We start from the raw sequence: 16176 nt of genomic DNA, 5'->3' as shown, positions 1-16176 counted from the left end.
CGGTTTGAAGAAAAAATCAAATTTTTTCCTCCGTCTCAACAACTTCGTTCAAAAATAATTTGTTTGTATATTCATTATTTGGTTTGCTGTTATTTTACACATAACTTTACAATAATCTAAAACACAAATAATTTACCTTGAAAAGGCGACGATTTGTCGCACAGGAAGGTTACCACAATTATTTATATATACAACAAAAATTCACGAATAATAATAATAATAATAATAATAATAATAATAATAATAATAATAATAATAATAATAATAATAATAATAATAATAATAATAATAATAATAATAATAATAATAATAATAATAATAATAATAATAATAATAATAATAATAATAATAATAATAATAATAATAATAATAATAATAATAATAATAATAATAATAATAATAATAATAATAATAATAATAATAATAATAATAATAATAATAATAATAATAATAATAATAATAATAATAATAATAATAATAATAATAGTAATAGTAATAGTAATAGTAATAGTAATAGTAATAGTAATAGTAATAGTAATAGTAATAGTAATAGTAATAGTAATAGTAATAGTAATAGTAATAGTAATAGTAATAGTAATAGTAATAGTAATAGTAATAGTAATAGTAATAGTAATAGTAATAGTAATAGTAATAGTAATAGTAATAGTAATAGTAATAGTAATAGTAATAGTAATAGTAATAGTAATAGTAATAGTAATAGTAATAGTAATAGTAATAGTAATAGTAATAGTAATAGTAATAGTAATAGTAATAGTAATAGTAATAGTAATAGTAATAGTAATAGTAATAGTAATAGTAATAGTAATAGTAATAGTAATAGTAATAGTAATAGTAATAGTAATAGTAATAGTAATAGTAATAGTAATAGTAATAGTAATAGTAATAGTAATAGTAATAGTAATAGTAATAGTAATAGTAATAGTAATAGTAATAGTAATAGTAATAGTAATAGTAATAGTAATAGTAATAGTAATAGTAATAGTAATAGTAATAGTAATAGTAATAGTAATAGTAATAGTAATAGTAATAGTAATAGTAATAGTAATAGTAATAGTAATAGTAATAGTAATAGTAATAGTAATAGTAATAATAATAATAATAATAATAACAAATTCTTATATAGCGCATTTCACAATAACCGTATCAATGCTCTTTACATTAGTGCCCTGGTCATGGGGCCAACAACATCCCTGTAATGTTTCTCAGCTCCCGTGGGAGTATACAGCCCTAAGCTGCCAGTAAGGCGCTTGTGGCTTTTTCATACACAATATCAACCTCTACCCTCGCAGTTACCCATTTATAACCCTGGGTGAAGAGAAGCATTTATAGTAAAATAAAGTCAGACATCGGTACCACCGGCTCACTCAAACGATCAGAGCAGACGCAAGATTTCAATTAATCTGTAAAATACGATTATCGCAATAGAAGAATATCTCCAACATCTATACTATTAAAAGCGTAACCTGCGCCATCTTGGATTGAAAATTAGAAGGTCCAGTGGTATGGCATCCTTGTGGAATCCAACACGGTTGTTTGTGTGGAATTCAATACGTTTGTGTGGTTTCAGACGTCGGGTTGCAAGTCTGCAAAACCCGGATCCAAACTCGCACTTACAAGTCATGTGATTGGAGGAAGTTTGGGCGGCGACCGTGCGTCAACCACTGGTCGATGTTGTTACCAGACTTCCTAGAAATCTTTCTGACAGGCGACTCATTAGACAGTGTTTCGCAGATGGTGCTCCGGATTGGTTCATTCATTGCCCCTTGCCCGCCCACCCACCATTCGATCCGCCCTTTTTGGTCAGGTTACTTTCGTGTTGTACTAAGCATGGTTCTCCGGATTGGTTCATTCATTGCCGCGCAGGGTCGAAAGGGTCGAAGAGGCTGGGTGCCAGGACAAAACCGAAACCAATCTCACGAATTTGACCGAATTTGCATTGAATGGATGAAGTACCGTAGATTGATGTTTCGCAGGTGACCATGTGTCAACCACTGGTCGACGTTGTTATCAGACTTCCTAGAAATCCTTCTGCGGGTGACTCATTTGTTGAAAAGATTAAATGGAGAATATTTATAAAAAAGCATTCACTTCCAAACGGCATGAAAATTATCATGATGAACAAGGATGGGATCAAACGGAAGCTTAATGATTTGGAAACATTGGGTAGGGCCGGCTATAGGTTGGAAGGTGTCTAGGGGAACTTTACAATTAATAACATTTTGGGGGTGGGGGGGGGCCTTACACAAAGAGCCATTCTGGTCAGTGTATTGTGAGTGGTGTGTTGTCTGGTTTGAGACAGGCCACCTGTTGCTTGGTGAAGAAGGTCGCCGTGGGACCACTTTAGGTTGACAGTGGGTGGCGACCTTGGACCTTTTGCCAGTAAACTCAAATGGGTACATGAATACCGTTTTAGATTACGGTCTGTTCATGGAGGTATAATGTTGCAGTTTCAGAGTTTAACCATGGAGGGAGAATTGTGAAACCATTCCTTACTCTATGGTGAAACTTATACACACACGTCAAAGGCTGTTTTGAAGCTGTAAAAAAAGAACTTTGCTTTGCATTTGGTCAAAGTTGTTAAGCAAAACGACATTAAGTTTCCTTTTGAATAAGTCCATTCACAAAATTGGTTAGAGCAGTGTGTCGGTCAGGTCTCAGAATGTACATTTTGCCAAATCCATTTTGAAGCCTAATTTAGCCATCGGCCCGTCGGGTTGGTTACTGATGGAGATAATATTAACAAAAGAGACCTCGTGCGGCTGAATAGGGTACATTTTTAGGAGTTTGTCTATTGACCCAAACTGGACGTAACAAACCCTAAACATGACTTGACATGCTTTCTGAAAGTGAAATAAGTTGAAGAAAATTAAGGAGTGGGGACGAGTTTATCGTTTTTATTTAGTTTGTACGATATAGGGTTCCAGAGATATGGGATGTATGGAGGTTTGTTCCTAGAGCAGCGTGAACATGAACGCGGTCAGAAATTGTGTCGTTTGTCGTTCAAATTTCGCGAGATGCAATAAGCCCAAAGTGACAATAAAACAAAACCAGACCTGCCAAGTCTCACGCATTAGGCGTGAGACTCACGCATTTGGGCTCTGTCTCGCGCTCACACGCACATCAACCATTATTGAGGCGAGATCGGGAAAAAAAAATTAACGACATTTTTTGTACAAAATTTGGACAAACAGAGCGCAAATTTGCAGATTGCGCACGCTTTTGCTCATCCAGTAGGTTCAGCTCAAATTCGGCAGAGCGCAAAACGCTTATTGCGCACAAGTTTGTTCCGATTCTTTTAGCAAATTCGTTGAAATGCGCTCCACTAGCGAAGACACAACAGGCAGAAGAAGTGAGCGATTGATTTTGGACATCATTTTGAGTCTATTTTTTTCATGTTTGGAAGGATATAATCTGACACAATCGAACCTGCACATTAACCATCAACATCTCCTGTGTACCTCAAGTGAGTTTTAAATATTCTGAGGAGGCTTCTGATGCATTTTGAAACACTTTTTGTCCACAATTAAATTTCACATTGTTTTATTTATTTATAAAAAAAAAAAAAAAAAAAAAAAAAGGTTGGGCGGCGATTTAAAAAGGCCTTCTTAAACTGGCATTTTTTTTCCGGGGGATGGGGGTTGGGCTTTGAAAAATCTCACACATAGCTAGCCTCTGGACTTGGCATCTCTGCCTGCAAAACACTTTTTTGACGTTCACGTTAAGTGCTCCTGTTATACATGCAGCCTACCAGAAAGTTTACAAGACCAATTCAGATGACAATAAACTAAAAAGAGGCCTACGCTCTTACCACCCCCGCCCCCCCCCCCGAAAAAAAAACAGTAGATAAATTAGATTTGTGGCACACAGCATGTTCCAAAAACTCGCTTTACTTATAGTGCTGTAGCAACGCTATGTATCGTGGGACGTAAAAATGTCATTTTTGACGATGTTTTTTAAAAAGGAAATGCAAGCATTATGAATGTATATTGAGTGTGTGGAGAAAGTTTTGGTAGTGTAGTACAAAAGAAACTTTAGTTATTGCTGGCTAACGGTCAGTTTCACCTATCAACGCTGATTTGAAAAACGTGTAACGTTAGGGAGGCCCAACATATTAGACCCCTATAAGGATCACGGGGGAGCCTTATAGTTTCTAGATGCATAAGGTACGTTGTCTAACCCAAAACGAGGTGGGTACAGCCACTGCAAGTAGTGGTGGACGTGCGAAATAGCTTCATTTTGGGTTAGAATTATGACGCCATGCATAAATATTGAGAGAGGCGTATAACACCCTCACCCACATTTCGAAATATTTGTGTAAAGGATTTTTATATCCTAGCGGGGTGCCGCGCGAAGCGCGGCATCCCGCTAGTTAATACGATTAGTAAACGGGGTGTATCAAGCAACACATAAAGGAACACGTTGCCTTGAATCGGACGAGTTGGTCTATAAAAAGCGTTTGTAACCGTTTGTTATCAAATGCATAATTTATGATTGGAAAGATGTTTTAAAAGTAGAATACAATGATCCACACAAATTTGCTTCGAAATTGAGTGGTTTCCCTTTTACTTTGCGAACTAACACGGTCGGCCAAGTGAGTCGAGCAGAGGGCAACTGGTTCGTTGCGAATTTGTGACGTCAACATTCGTATCGCATTCGCATTCGCAGTAAGTATGAACCGGGCTTCAGTCGACGAGGTAAAAGGGAAACCACGCAATTTCGAGGCATGTTTGTATTCTACTTTACAACATCTTTTTAACCATATGCATTTTATAACAAACGTTTACAAACGCTGCTCACAAGACCAACTCGACCGATCCAAGGCAACGTGTTCCTTTAATTCAAGCTTGTACTTTTCAATCGTGGCGACTGCCCCGAAAAGAAACAGATTAATAGAGCGCCTTGAAAATGACAAACTTTATAAAAAATTATAAAAATAACCGTGCTGGACGTCCACGGGTCCAAGGTTTTGTCTAATGCACTGTTTTAGCTGCGGCTGCTGCTTAGGTTCTATCCTCCTCGAAACTGCATTTCAAAAGAGCCAATATCATTAAAGACACTGGACACCTTTGATAATGTTGTCAAAGACCAGTCTTCTCACTTGGTGTTACTAACATATGCATAAAATAACAAACCTGTGAACAATTTGAACTCAATTGGCCGTTGAGGTTGCGAGAGAATAGTGAAAGAAAACACACCATTGTCGCACGAATTTGTGTGCTTTCAGATGCTTGATTTCGGTTGAACAATTTCAAATGAATTTTATCGGAACTGTATTCCGTTTTTTGAGGAAACTATTAATTAAAAAAAAAACATTAAAGTTCATCTTGCAGTGGATCTACATCATGTGTGACAGAGTTAGTGTCTCCACATCGTACGATGATCATACGATACAACTGCAAGATAATTACTAAGATGTTCTTGAGGGTAAAGAACAACATCATCTGATTGATGATGTTGAACTCAATCAAAAGGTAGAGCCTCATAGCCAAGAAAAGCCCGTCTTGCATTACGATGGTGATCCATAGAGCCCAGATTTCATTCTCGCAACATCCGAAACATCCCTTGCAAGATTTGGCCCCAGAGATCTTAGCTGCCCTGGCTCTCGGGGCAGACACAGAGGTGAGGACCAGGGTGAACTGAAGCAAGCTCCAGCTCCATAGACCCAGGATTAAAGTAATCAAGAAAAGGTTACAGATGACCGCTTGTTCCTTCAATGTCTCCAAGGAAAACTCCAAGATGTCAGCCGCCATGCCGATGTACACCAGGAGGAGTTGTGAGAGCTGGTCACTTGTGAGGGCGCCCTTGGGGAGGAGCCATCTTCCCAGGAGAAGAAGAGCAAGAAGGAATTGCTCCAGGGCCAAGCTCCATGAATCGTCTGACAAGGCCAATGGAACTACAACCTGGAACTGAGAGGACACAACGCCAACAATACAAATCAATGTTATTGCAGATCACACAAGTACTCGTTTATCACAGTCAACTTTGTCAAAACAAAAATTGTTTGTCTGTAATATCTGTTATGTTCATCTCTGTCCGCAAGTTACGCCTATTGGTCTAGCGCCCTCTCGTGTTGCCCCAGTGCTCTTCACCAATAAGTTTTCTGAAGTGTTTAGTTTTCTTCAAACCACTCCGTAGAAAGTGCCTCTTTTTCACCTTGTAGGCCTTTTTTTGGACTTGTTGTAGTTACTATGAAGATTTGTAGGTTGAAGATGACGAGAAGAGTAGTGTTTTGAGCAGAGGTTTATTATAGTTGAGGACATCATGAGCCCGCAGAGAGAACAATTCTGTAAGAGTAATTTCATGCTTGGGAAATTGTTATTTCTTTAAATAAGTGGGGTTTTTGTGATCTTTTTTAGTTATTTGTTATTCCGAATGTTGTTATTGTGCTATTAATCTTTATTTAGATTTTGTACTTAAATCTATTGTTCTGTACTTTATTGTTGTAGTACTTTCTGCATTAAACTTTCAGTTTTACCGTTTTGTGGTACACTACACATTGGTTATCTGTTTGGAGTAGAGGGCGCCCCGGCAACCAAAGTCCTTCACAATATCAGTTTTGTGGTAATTTCAACGCTCATATGCAGACAGGTGTTGATAAATTTACGTGAAAATGTAAATAACATGGGAAAACAAGAGTGCTGGAAAAATTAAAGAAAAAGGCCAGACAAGTGCACCCCTAAAAACAAAATGGCGCAGCCAATGTGACCCCCTCTACGAAACGCTCTCTTATTGTGGAACTAAAAAAGTTGAAGTTCCATTTCTAAACTTACCCCAGCTACATCAGCACTGAGTGAAGATTCATTATAAGCGGTGTCCATTGAACAATCTTCCCAACCCATCGAGTCTCTAAACGCAATCCTCTTTTCGTAAATGTCAAAGTTCAGAAACCAAATTCCAGGCACAACGCTGCTGAGATACAGGAACACGCTGGGACAAAACCTTTGAAGAAATTAGAGAAAGTATTTGCAGTTTTACTGGGGTTTGGGAAAAAATTGCCAACAGTTGATGCTTTCAAACGCAATCTCAAAACCTTCTCCTGCTATAAGTGTGTTTAATTGCTTTTTTGTTTTTGTTTGTTTGTGAAGCGCATCACTTTTGGAATCTATGATTATACTCGGTAACTTTTAAGAACACTTTCAATAACAATCTGGTTTGGTTGTCTGACGTCAACAATTATTTCATTTCATTTCAGATACATTTATTTCATGTCAACCACAATCGTTACATAGCGTCATATTGTTCATAAAACATATAAGAACTTGTACAAATGAAAACCTGATCCAGTTAAAGAACAATAATTAGATAACAATATGACATTAACATGTAGTGAAATGAACAAGATGACAAAGTGTATGTTTTTTTTACTGAATCACTTTGTATCGATTCATTTTGCGTTCGTGCCTCATCAGCTGTTGTGAGAAGGGTAGTATACATAGAAACCGTTAAGTCTACTCTGTAACTTTCTTACCATTTCCACTCTCCATTGTCCGTTAGTTTTAGCGTCATTATGATCTCCAATGGTAGAAGACAAACCGGAATGATTAGCTAGCAACCAGTACAAGGGGTCCGAGTTGATGTCCGTAACTCGCCACACGGTGATGATGCCGTGGATTGCGAAGAGAGACCGGGCCAGAAGGGCCTTGAAAAGGGACACCCATCCCATATGACCGGTGATTTTTCTTTTCGGTTTTGGGGAGTTTGATGCTCAGGACAAATCAACACAGGCAATCATGAGAAGTGTTTAAGCTTGCTGAATCCTCACTCATTCATCAGAGGGTATACAAGCATCCAATGTTTATCGGTAAATTGAGTTCAACATTCAATTTCAGCTTATTTCACCGATAATTGCCCTGTGTCGACACAGCGCGTTCTCGCTTATTCGTATAGTTATAAGATTTCCACAATGTGAAATCCTCTCATCGGTTCAGCCGCAATGCGCACCAACCTGTGTAAGGTGTTGGCGTATAATTGGTTATAATAATGTGGTACACGCCTTTTCATGTTTATTCAACTACCACAGACCCCCTGATTTTCCTCTAAAAATACCCCTGAATTTCGTAGCACAATACATCGAGTCTAAAAAGATTTGGTCTGACAAAAAATAATGGGCAACTGTGTCTAATATTTTCTTCAAGTAAACAATAGAGCCGCTTGAAATGTTGATTTTGTGTACGCGTTCCAGTTTTGGATTGTTTCTACTTGGATGAGTGGTAATGTCTAAATACAAGTTCCGCTTTCGTTCCACGCAAACAGATACGTGGTAACACGACGGCAACACCCTATTCTCGAAACAAATCAACTATCCAATCGTGACCATGAACCCATCCACAAGCATGCAGTTGATTGAAGAATGTTTTATTTGTTTAAATGCTTGCGGGATGGTGTAGCCTACTGGTGGTGGTAACGTGATGTTGTGATGTGGAATCATGGACCATGAATTTGTTTCTAAAAATATCAGCAAATATCTCGTAATTTAAGAGAATCTTTTAAGTGTGACGACAGCTGGCAAGGTCAGTGTACACGCTTGACCATCCGCTGCAACTGTAAAATTATTGTGAGACTAGCGGGATGCCGCGCCTCGCTAGTTGAGAGCGATTTTTGCATGTCAATTCCTACGTAATGAGATAGGTAATCATTGTAAATTGACTTGGTAATGGTAGTTGAAGTTAGAACGCAATGCTATTTTGTCTCATGATACATTTTTGAGCATGCACAATTTGTGAGTCGAAACGTTGCCCCCTCCCCACACTTTTTGTTCCCTTTTCCAAATACGAAGCATAATGTGTAGGCCTACTCTTAATTTCTTTCTCAGTATATTTCGGCCTTTTTATAGACTTATTTCTGTGTTTCTGCGGCGTGTATTTTGTCTTGTTGTTTCTCTGTTTGTGGACGTCTTAGGCTAGTTTCGCTGTTACCTCCTTGTATAGAGTGGTAGGAGCCTATTACTGTTTGTCTTCATATTCGACCCCATAATCAAAGTAAAACAGGGGAGTCACCAAACTTAAAGGGCGCACTGAGGGGAAAAAACACCACATCATTCTACCATCAAACATTACAGTACACGGCAAATTCGGCGAGGTTTTCAGCGGGGTTGGGAGTCTATCTAGCACCCTCATCGACCCGACGATTACGGGGTACAACACGGGAGAGTCACTCGACAAAAAATGTGCGGGTCAAAAGGCAGAGGGCAAGGAGTGAACCAATCCGGGGAACCGTCTGCGATCACATCAGGGGACCGCACTGGATTCGAAAGAAGGGAAGTCGCCTCACCGAAAACCGAGATGGCGGACGTTCCTATCCGAAAGTTTTGCGTTTGTAATTCAAGATGGCGTAGGTTTACGGCTTTAATGAGTATAGATTGTTGCGCAATGTTGCACTGCAATTGGTGCTCTGCTGTATGTAATTGAAAAGGCATGTTAAACCAGTTTGTATATAAAACACACCTCATTATTATTTTATTATTAATGGTTTATTAAAATCAAAATTTTAGCCAATGGCTAAATTGCTTCAATTTGTACAGTACAATATATAAAAGCAATAAACGTTAAGCAATGAATAATAAAAAGAAAATGGTTAACCGACCGCGAGAGGAGAACCCATACATAAAGACATGAAACTTTAAAATGTAGAAAGCGCCAATTTTTGCAATAACAATCAGGCCGACCTACCCAAAACTGATGGCTATATATGTCGTCCGACTAAGCTACAATGCTATGGAGAACGTTCAAAATAACGTCCCCAAAACTGTGTACATAAAAATCTAACAGCTAAAAAATATGGTAAAACACAAAGTAAAAAGTTCACTGTACAACATATCCTATATGGCGATACCAGTAGAACTACGGAAAGCTTTATCTCAATGGATACAGTCACCATCTGGCAGCTATTTTAAAACCACCAACAATTCAGCTACATCTGTGGGGGGTTTCATATTCCTTCATTTTAATGCAAAATCTTAATTTCCATTGTGTCGACCATGCTTATAAAGACACTGGATCATATTAGGCGTACTCAAACTTATTGTTGCCATACAAACTTACTTGGTAAAACAAGTAATGCCATTACCAAAGGTCTCCAGTGTTTTAAAATTAGGCTCTTGTTGGCAACAGTGAATTAGCATTATCAGGGAGGATATCCGAAGAATCGGACTTTATTATACATATCATTTTTAGAAACGGTATTAAAAATTATCGATTCTCTGACAATTAATGTTTAAAGACACTGGACACCTTTAGTAATTGTCAAAGACTACTCTTTTCCCTTTCTCAAATCATTAATTCTAACATCCATGTTGACAGTGCCTCTATTCACGCCTCACCTTGTGCGCGTAATTTGGGAGTTGTTTTTGATTACACACTATCCATGGATAAACATGTCAGCAGAATCTGTCAATCGACATAATTATAACTAAAGAACTGTAAATACCATTCGGAAAACCTTATCACATAAAACTGCTGCTACTATCATTCATTCTTTGGTCACTTCTCGCCTTGACAATGGTAGTTCACTATTATATGGTGTTACCGAACACCAGCTCCACAAACTACAACTTCTACAAAATGCTGCCGCTCGTGTTTTAACAAAATCTTTTAAAAAAACATAATCATATTACACCTATATTGCAGGAACCTCACTGGCTTCCCATTCGACAACGAATTCAATTCAAAATAACTATTCCTAGAACTTCCTCATCATATGGCGATCGTGCCTTTTCCGCTTGTGCTCCTAAACTATGGAACGCTTAACCTAATAACATCAGATGCTGTAGTTCTCTTCCATTACTAAAAACTTGCTGAAAACTCATTTATTTAAATACTCATACACTTAGCTCGTTACATGTCTTGACAGTAGATTGTTCATTGTATAATTTTTTATTATGTTCTACATTTCTTTGTTTTTGTATATGTATTGTTTTTTGTTCTGCACCTCGGAATAGGGTCTTGTACACTAGATAGATGGCGCATTATAAATGCATCATTATTATTATTATTATTATTATTATTAACATGCATAAAATAACAAACCTGTAAACAAATTGAACTCGATTGGTCGTCGAAGTTGCGAGAGAATAATGGAAGTAAAAAACACCCTTGTCGCACAAGTTGTGTGCTTTCAGATGCTTGATTTCGAGACCTCAGCTGAGGTTTCCCCTTCAAATCCAAATATTTAGTAAACAATTCTTCTTTCTCAAAAACTGCGTTACTTCAGAGGGAGCCGTTTCTCACAATGTTGTATACTATCAACAGCTCTCCATTGCTTATTACCAAGTAAGTTTTTTCGCTTAAAATGATTTTGAGTATTTTGGGTAGGGTCAAGTGCCTTAAATATATCCCAAGTGAACTTAATTTCCCCAGCGATTGAAAAAAATCAAATGAATTTTAGCAAATACAATTTCTGTTGCCGTTTTCATTCAAGCTGTTACTTACCCTCATATGCAGAAATTAGGTGTTAGTGTTAAAAAAAATACTTTTTGTATAATTGGTAACTTTGTGAGGTAAATCTAGTTCCGATATGATTCACAAGGCAAAACAATTTTCTCGAGAAGTATTCAAGCTAAATTTGTACGCTTTACACTTTTTTTTCTTTTTTTTTTTATAACTCTGATGCGTTGCGGGTATCCGTTTTTATCGGAGTATAATATCCAGATCCAGACATGACAATAAAGTTAAAAGCTGTCATTTAAGTTTAATTCGGGCGGAGAGTACTCCTGTGCCTAAAATAGGCACTTCTCGGTGCTCTGTGTCAGGCACTCAGTGTCAGTTTTAATTGAATTCTATTCATTAGAGAAAAAATAGCATTGAAAACACATTAGATGTTATCATGGTGGTTTAGAAAAGTGTCACAGTGTGATTCACAGTTGCCATGCCGTGGATTGCGAAGAGAGACCGGGCCAGAAGGGCCTTGAAAAGGGACACCCATCCCATATGACCGGTGATTTTTCTTTTCGGTTTTGGGGAGTTTGATGCTCAGGACAAATCAACACAGGCAATCATGAGAAGTGTTTAAGCTTGCTGAATCCTCACTCATTCATCAGAGGGTATACAAGCATCCAATGTTTATCGGTAAATTGAGTTCAACATTCAATTTCAGCTTATTTCACCGATAATTGCCCTGTGTCGACACAGCGCGTTCTCGCTTATTCGTATAGTTATAAGATTTCCACAATGTGAAATCCTCTCATCGGTTCAGCCGCAATGCGCACCAACCTGTGTAAGGTGTTGGCGTATAATTGGTTATAATAATGTGGTACACGCCTTTTCATGTTTATTCAACTACCACAGACCCCCTGATTTTCCTCTAAAAATACCCCTGAATTTCGTAGCACAATACATCGAGTCTAAAAAGATTTGGTCTGACAAAAAATAATGGGCAACTGTGTCTAATATTTTCTTCAAGTAAACAATAGAGCCGCTTGAAATGTTGATTTTGTGTACGCGTTCCAGTTTTGGATTGTTTCTACTTGGATGAGTGGTAATGTCTAAATACAAGTTCCGCTTTCGTTCCACGCAAACAGATACGTGGTAACACGACGGCAACACCCTATTCTCGAAACAAATCAACTATCCAATCGTGACCATGAACCCATCCACAAGCATGCAGTTGATTGAAGAATGTTTTATTTGTTTAAATGCTTGCGGGATGGTGTAGCCTACTGGTGGTGGTAACGTGATGTTGTGATGTGGAATCATGGACCATGAATTTGTTTCTAAAAATATCAGCAAATATCTCGTAATTTAAGAGAATCTTTTAAGTGTGACGACAGCTGGCAAGGTCAGTGTACACGCTTGACCATCCGCTGCAACTGTAAAATTATTGTGAGACTAGCGGGATGCCGCGCCTCGCTAGTTGAGAGCGATTTTTGCATGTCAATTCCTACGTAATGAGATAGGTAATCATTGTAAATTGACTTGGTAATGGTAGTTGAAGTTAGAACGCAATGCTATTTTGTCTCATGATACATTTTTGAGCATGCACAATTTGTGAGTCGAAACGTTGCCCCCTCCCCACACTTTTTGTTCCCTTTTCCAAATACGAAGCATAATGTGTAGGCCTACTCTTAATTTCTTTCTCAGTATATTTCGGCCTTTTTATAGACTTATTTCTGTGTTTCTGCGGCGTGTATTTTGTCTTGTTGTTTCTCTGTTTGTGGACGTCTTAGGCTAGTTTCGCTGTTACCTCCTTGTATAGAGTGGTAGGAGCCTATTACTGTTTGTCTTCATATTCGACCCCATAATCAAAGTAAAACAGGGGAGTCACCAAACTTAAAGGGCGCACTGAGGGGAAAAAACACCACATCATTCTACCATCAAACATTACAGTACACGGCAAATTCGGCGAGGTTTTCAGCGGGGTTGGGAGTCTATCTAGCACCCTCATCGACCCGACGATTACGGGGTACAACACGGGAGAGTCACTCGACAAAAAATGTGCGGGTCAAAAGGCAGAGGGCAAGGAGTGAACCAATCCGGGGAACCGTCTGCGATCACATCAGGGGACCGCACTGGATTCGAAAGAAGGGAAGTCGCCTCACCGAAAACCGAGATGGCGGACGTTCCTATCCGAAAGTTTTGCGTTTGTAATTCAAGATGGCGTAGGTTTACGGCTTTAATGAGTATAGATTGTTGCGCAATGTTGCACTGCAATTGGTGCTCTGCTGTATGTAATTGAAAAGGCATGTTAAACCAGTTTGTATATAAAACACACCTCATTATTATTTTATTATTAATGGTTTATTAAAATCAAAATTTTAGCCAATGGCTAAATTGCTTCAATTTGTACAGTACAATATATAAAAGCAATAAACGTTAAGCAATGAATAATAAAAAGAAAATGGTTAACCGACCGCGAGAGGAGAACCCATACATAAAGACATGAAACTTTAAAATGTAGAAAGCGCCAATTTTTGCAATAACAATCAGGCCGACCTACCCAAAACTGATGGCTATATATGTCGTCCGACTAAGCTACAATGCTATGGAGAACGTTCAAAATAACGTCCCCAAAACTGTGTACATAAAAATCTAACAGCTAAAAAATATGGTAAAACACAAAGTAAAAAGTTCACTGTACAACATATCCTATATGGCGATACCAGTAGAACTACGGAAAGCTTTATCTCAATGGATACAGTCACCATCTGGCAGCTATTTTAAAACCACCAACAATTCAGCTACATCTGTGGGGGGTTTCATATTCCTTCATTTTAATGCAAAATCTTAATTTCCATTGTGTCGACCATGCTTATAAAGACACTGGATCATATTAGGCGTACTCAAACTTATTGTTGCCATACAAACTTACTTGGTAAAACAAGTAATGCCATTACCAAAGGTCTCCAGTGTTTTAAAATTAGGCTCTTGTTGGCAACAGTGAATTAGCATTATCAGGGAGGATATCCGAAGAATCGGACTTTATTATACATATCATTTTTAGAAACGGTATTAAAAATTATCGATTCTCTGACAATTAATGTTTAAAGACACTGGACACCTTTAGTAATTGTCAAAGACTACTCTTTTCCCTTTCTCAAATCATTAATTCTAACATCCATGTTGACAGTGCCTCTATTCACGCCTCACCTTGTGCGCGTAATTTGGGAGTTGTTTTTGATTACACACTATCCATGGATAAACATGTCAGCAGAATCTGTCAATCGACATAATTATAACTAAAGAACTGTAAATACCATTCGGAAAACCTTATCACATAAAACTGCTGCTACTATCATTCATTCTTTGGTCACTTCTCGCCTTGACAATGGTAGTTCACTATTATATGGTGTTACCGAACACCAGCTCCACAAACTACAACTTCTACAAAATGCTGCCGCTCGTGTTTTAACAAAATCTTTTAAAAAAACATAATCATATTACACCTATATTGCAGGAACCTCACTGGCTTCCCATTCGACAACGAATTCAATTCAAAATAACTATTCCTAGAACTTCCTCATCATATGGCGATCGTGCCTTTTCCGCTTGTGCTCCTAAACTATGGAACGCTTAACCTAATAACATCAGATGCTGTAGTTCTCTTCCATTACTAAAAACTTGCTGAAAACTCATTTATTTAAATACTCATACACTTAGCTCGTTACATGTCTTGACAGTAGATTGTTCATTGTATAATTTTTTATTATGTTCTACATTTCTTTGTTTTTGTATATGTATTGTTTTTTGTTCTGCACCTCGGAATAGGGTCTTGTACACTAGATAGATGGCGCATTATAAATGCATCATTATTATTATTATTATTATTATTATTAACATGCATAAAATAACAAACCTGTAAACAAATTGAACTCGATTGGTCGTCGAAGTTGCGAGAGAATAATGGAAGTAAAAAACACCCTTGTCGCACAAGTTGTGTGCTTTCAGATGCTTGATTTCGAGACCTCAGCTGAGGTTTCCCCTTCAAATCCAAATATTTAGTAAACAATTCTTCTTTCTCAAAAACTGCGTTACTTCAGAGGGAGCCGTTTCTCACAATGTTGTATACTATCAACAGCTCTCCATTGCTTATTACCAAGTAAGTTTTTTCGCTTAAAATGATTTTGAGTATTTTGGGTAGGGTCAAGTGCCTTAAATATATCCCAAGTGAACTTAATTTCCCCAGCGATTGAAAAAAATCAAATGAATTTTAGCAAATACAATTTCTGTTGCCGTTTTCATTCAAGCTGTTACTTACCCTCATATGCAGAAATTAGGTGTTAGTGTTAAAAAAAATACTTTTTGTATAATTGGTAACTTTGTGAGGTAAATCTAGTTCCGATATGATTCACAAGGCAAAACAATTTTCTCGAGAAGTATTCAAGCTAAATTTGTACGCTTTACACTTTTTTTTCTTTTTTTTTTTATAACTCTGATGCGTTGCGGGTATCCGTTTTTATCGGAGTATAATATCCAGATCCAGACATGACAATAAAGTTAAAAGCTGTCATTTAAGTTTAATTCGGGCGGAGAGTACTCCTGTGCCTAAAATAGGCACTTCTCGGTGCTCTGTGTCAGGCACTCAGTGTCAGTTTTAATTGAATTCTATTCATTAGAGAAAAAATAGCATTGAAAACACATTAGATGTTATCATGGTGGTTTAGAAAAGTGTCACAGTGTGATTCACAGTTGCCATGCCGTGGATTGCGAAGAGAGACCGGGCCAG

General features: G+C 37.6%; 1 pseudogene; it reads right to left on the bottom strand.

The window, feature by feature from the left end:
• Positions 1 to 5333: 5333 nt before the first annotated feature.
• On the bottom strand, positions 5334 to 7684 carry LOC139941905 (transmembrane protein 26-like; annotated as a pseudogene).
• Between the last annotated feature and the right edge of the window lie 8492 nt (positions 7685 to 16176).

The sequence above is a fragment of the Asterias amurensis genome, chromosome 1 (assembly GCF_032118995.1).
Source record: "Asterias amurensis chromosome 1, ASM3211899v1".
NCBI lineage: Eukaryota > Metazoa > Echinodermata > Asteroidea > Forcipulatida > Asteriidae > Asterias > Asterias amurensis.
The sequence above is the reverse complement of the archived record's forward strand: the minus strand, read 5'-3'. Positions and strand labels throughout refer to the sequence as shown.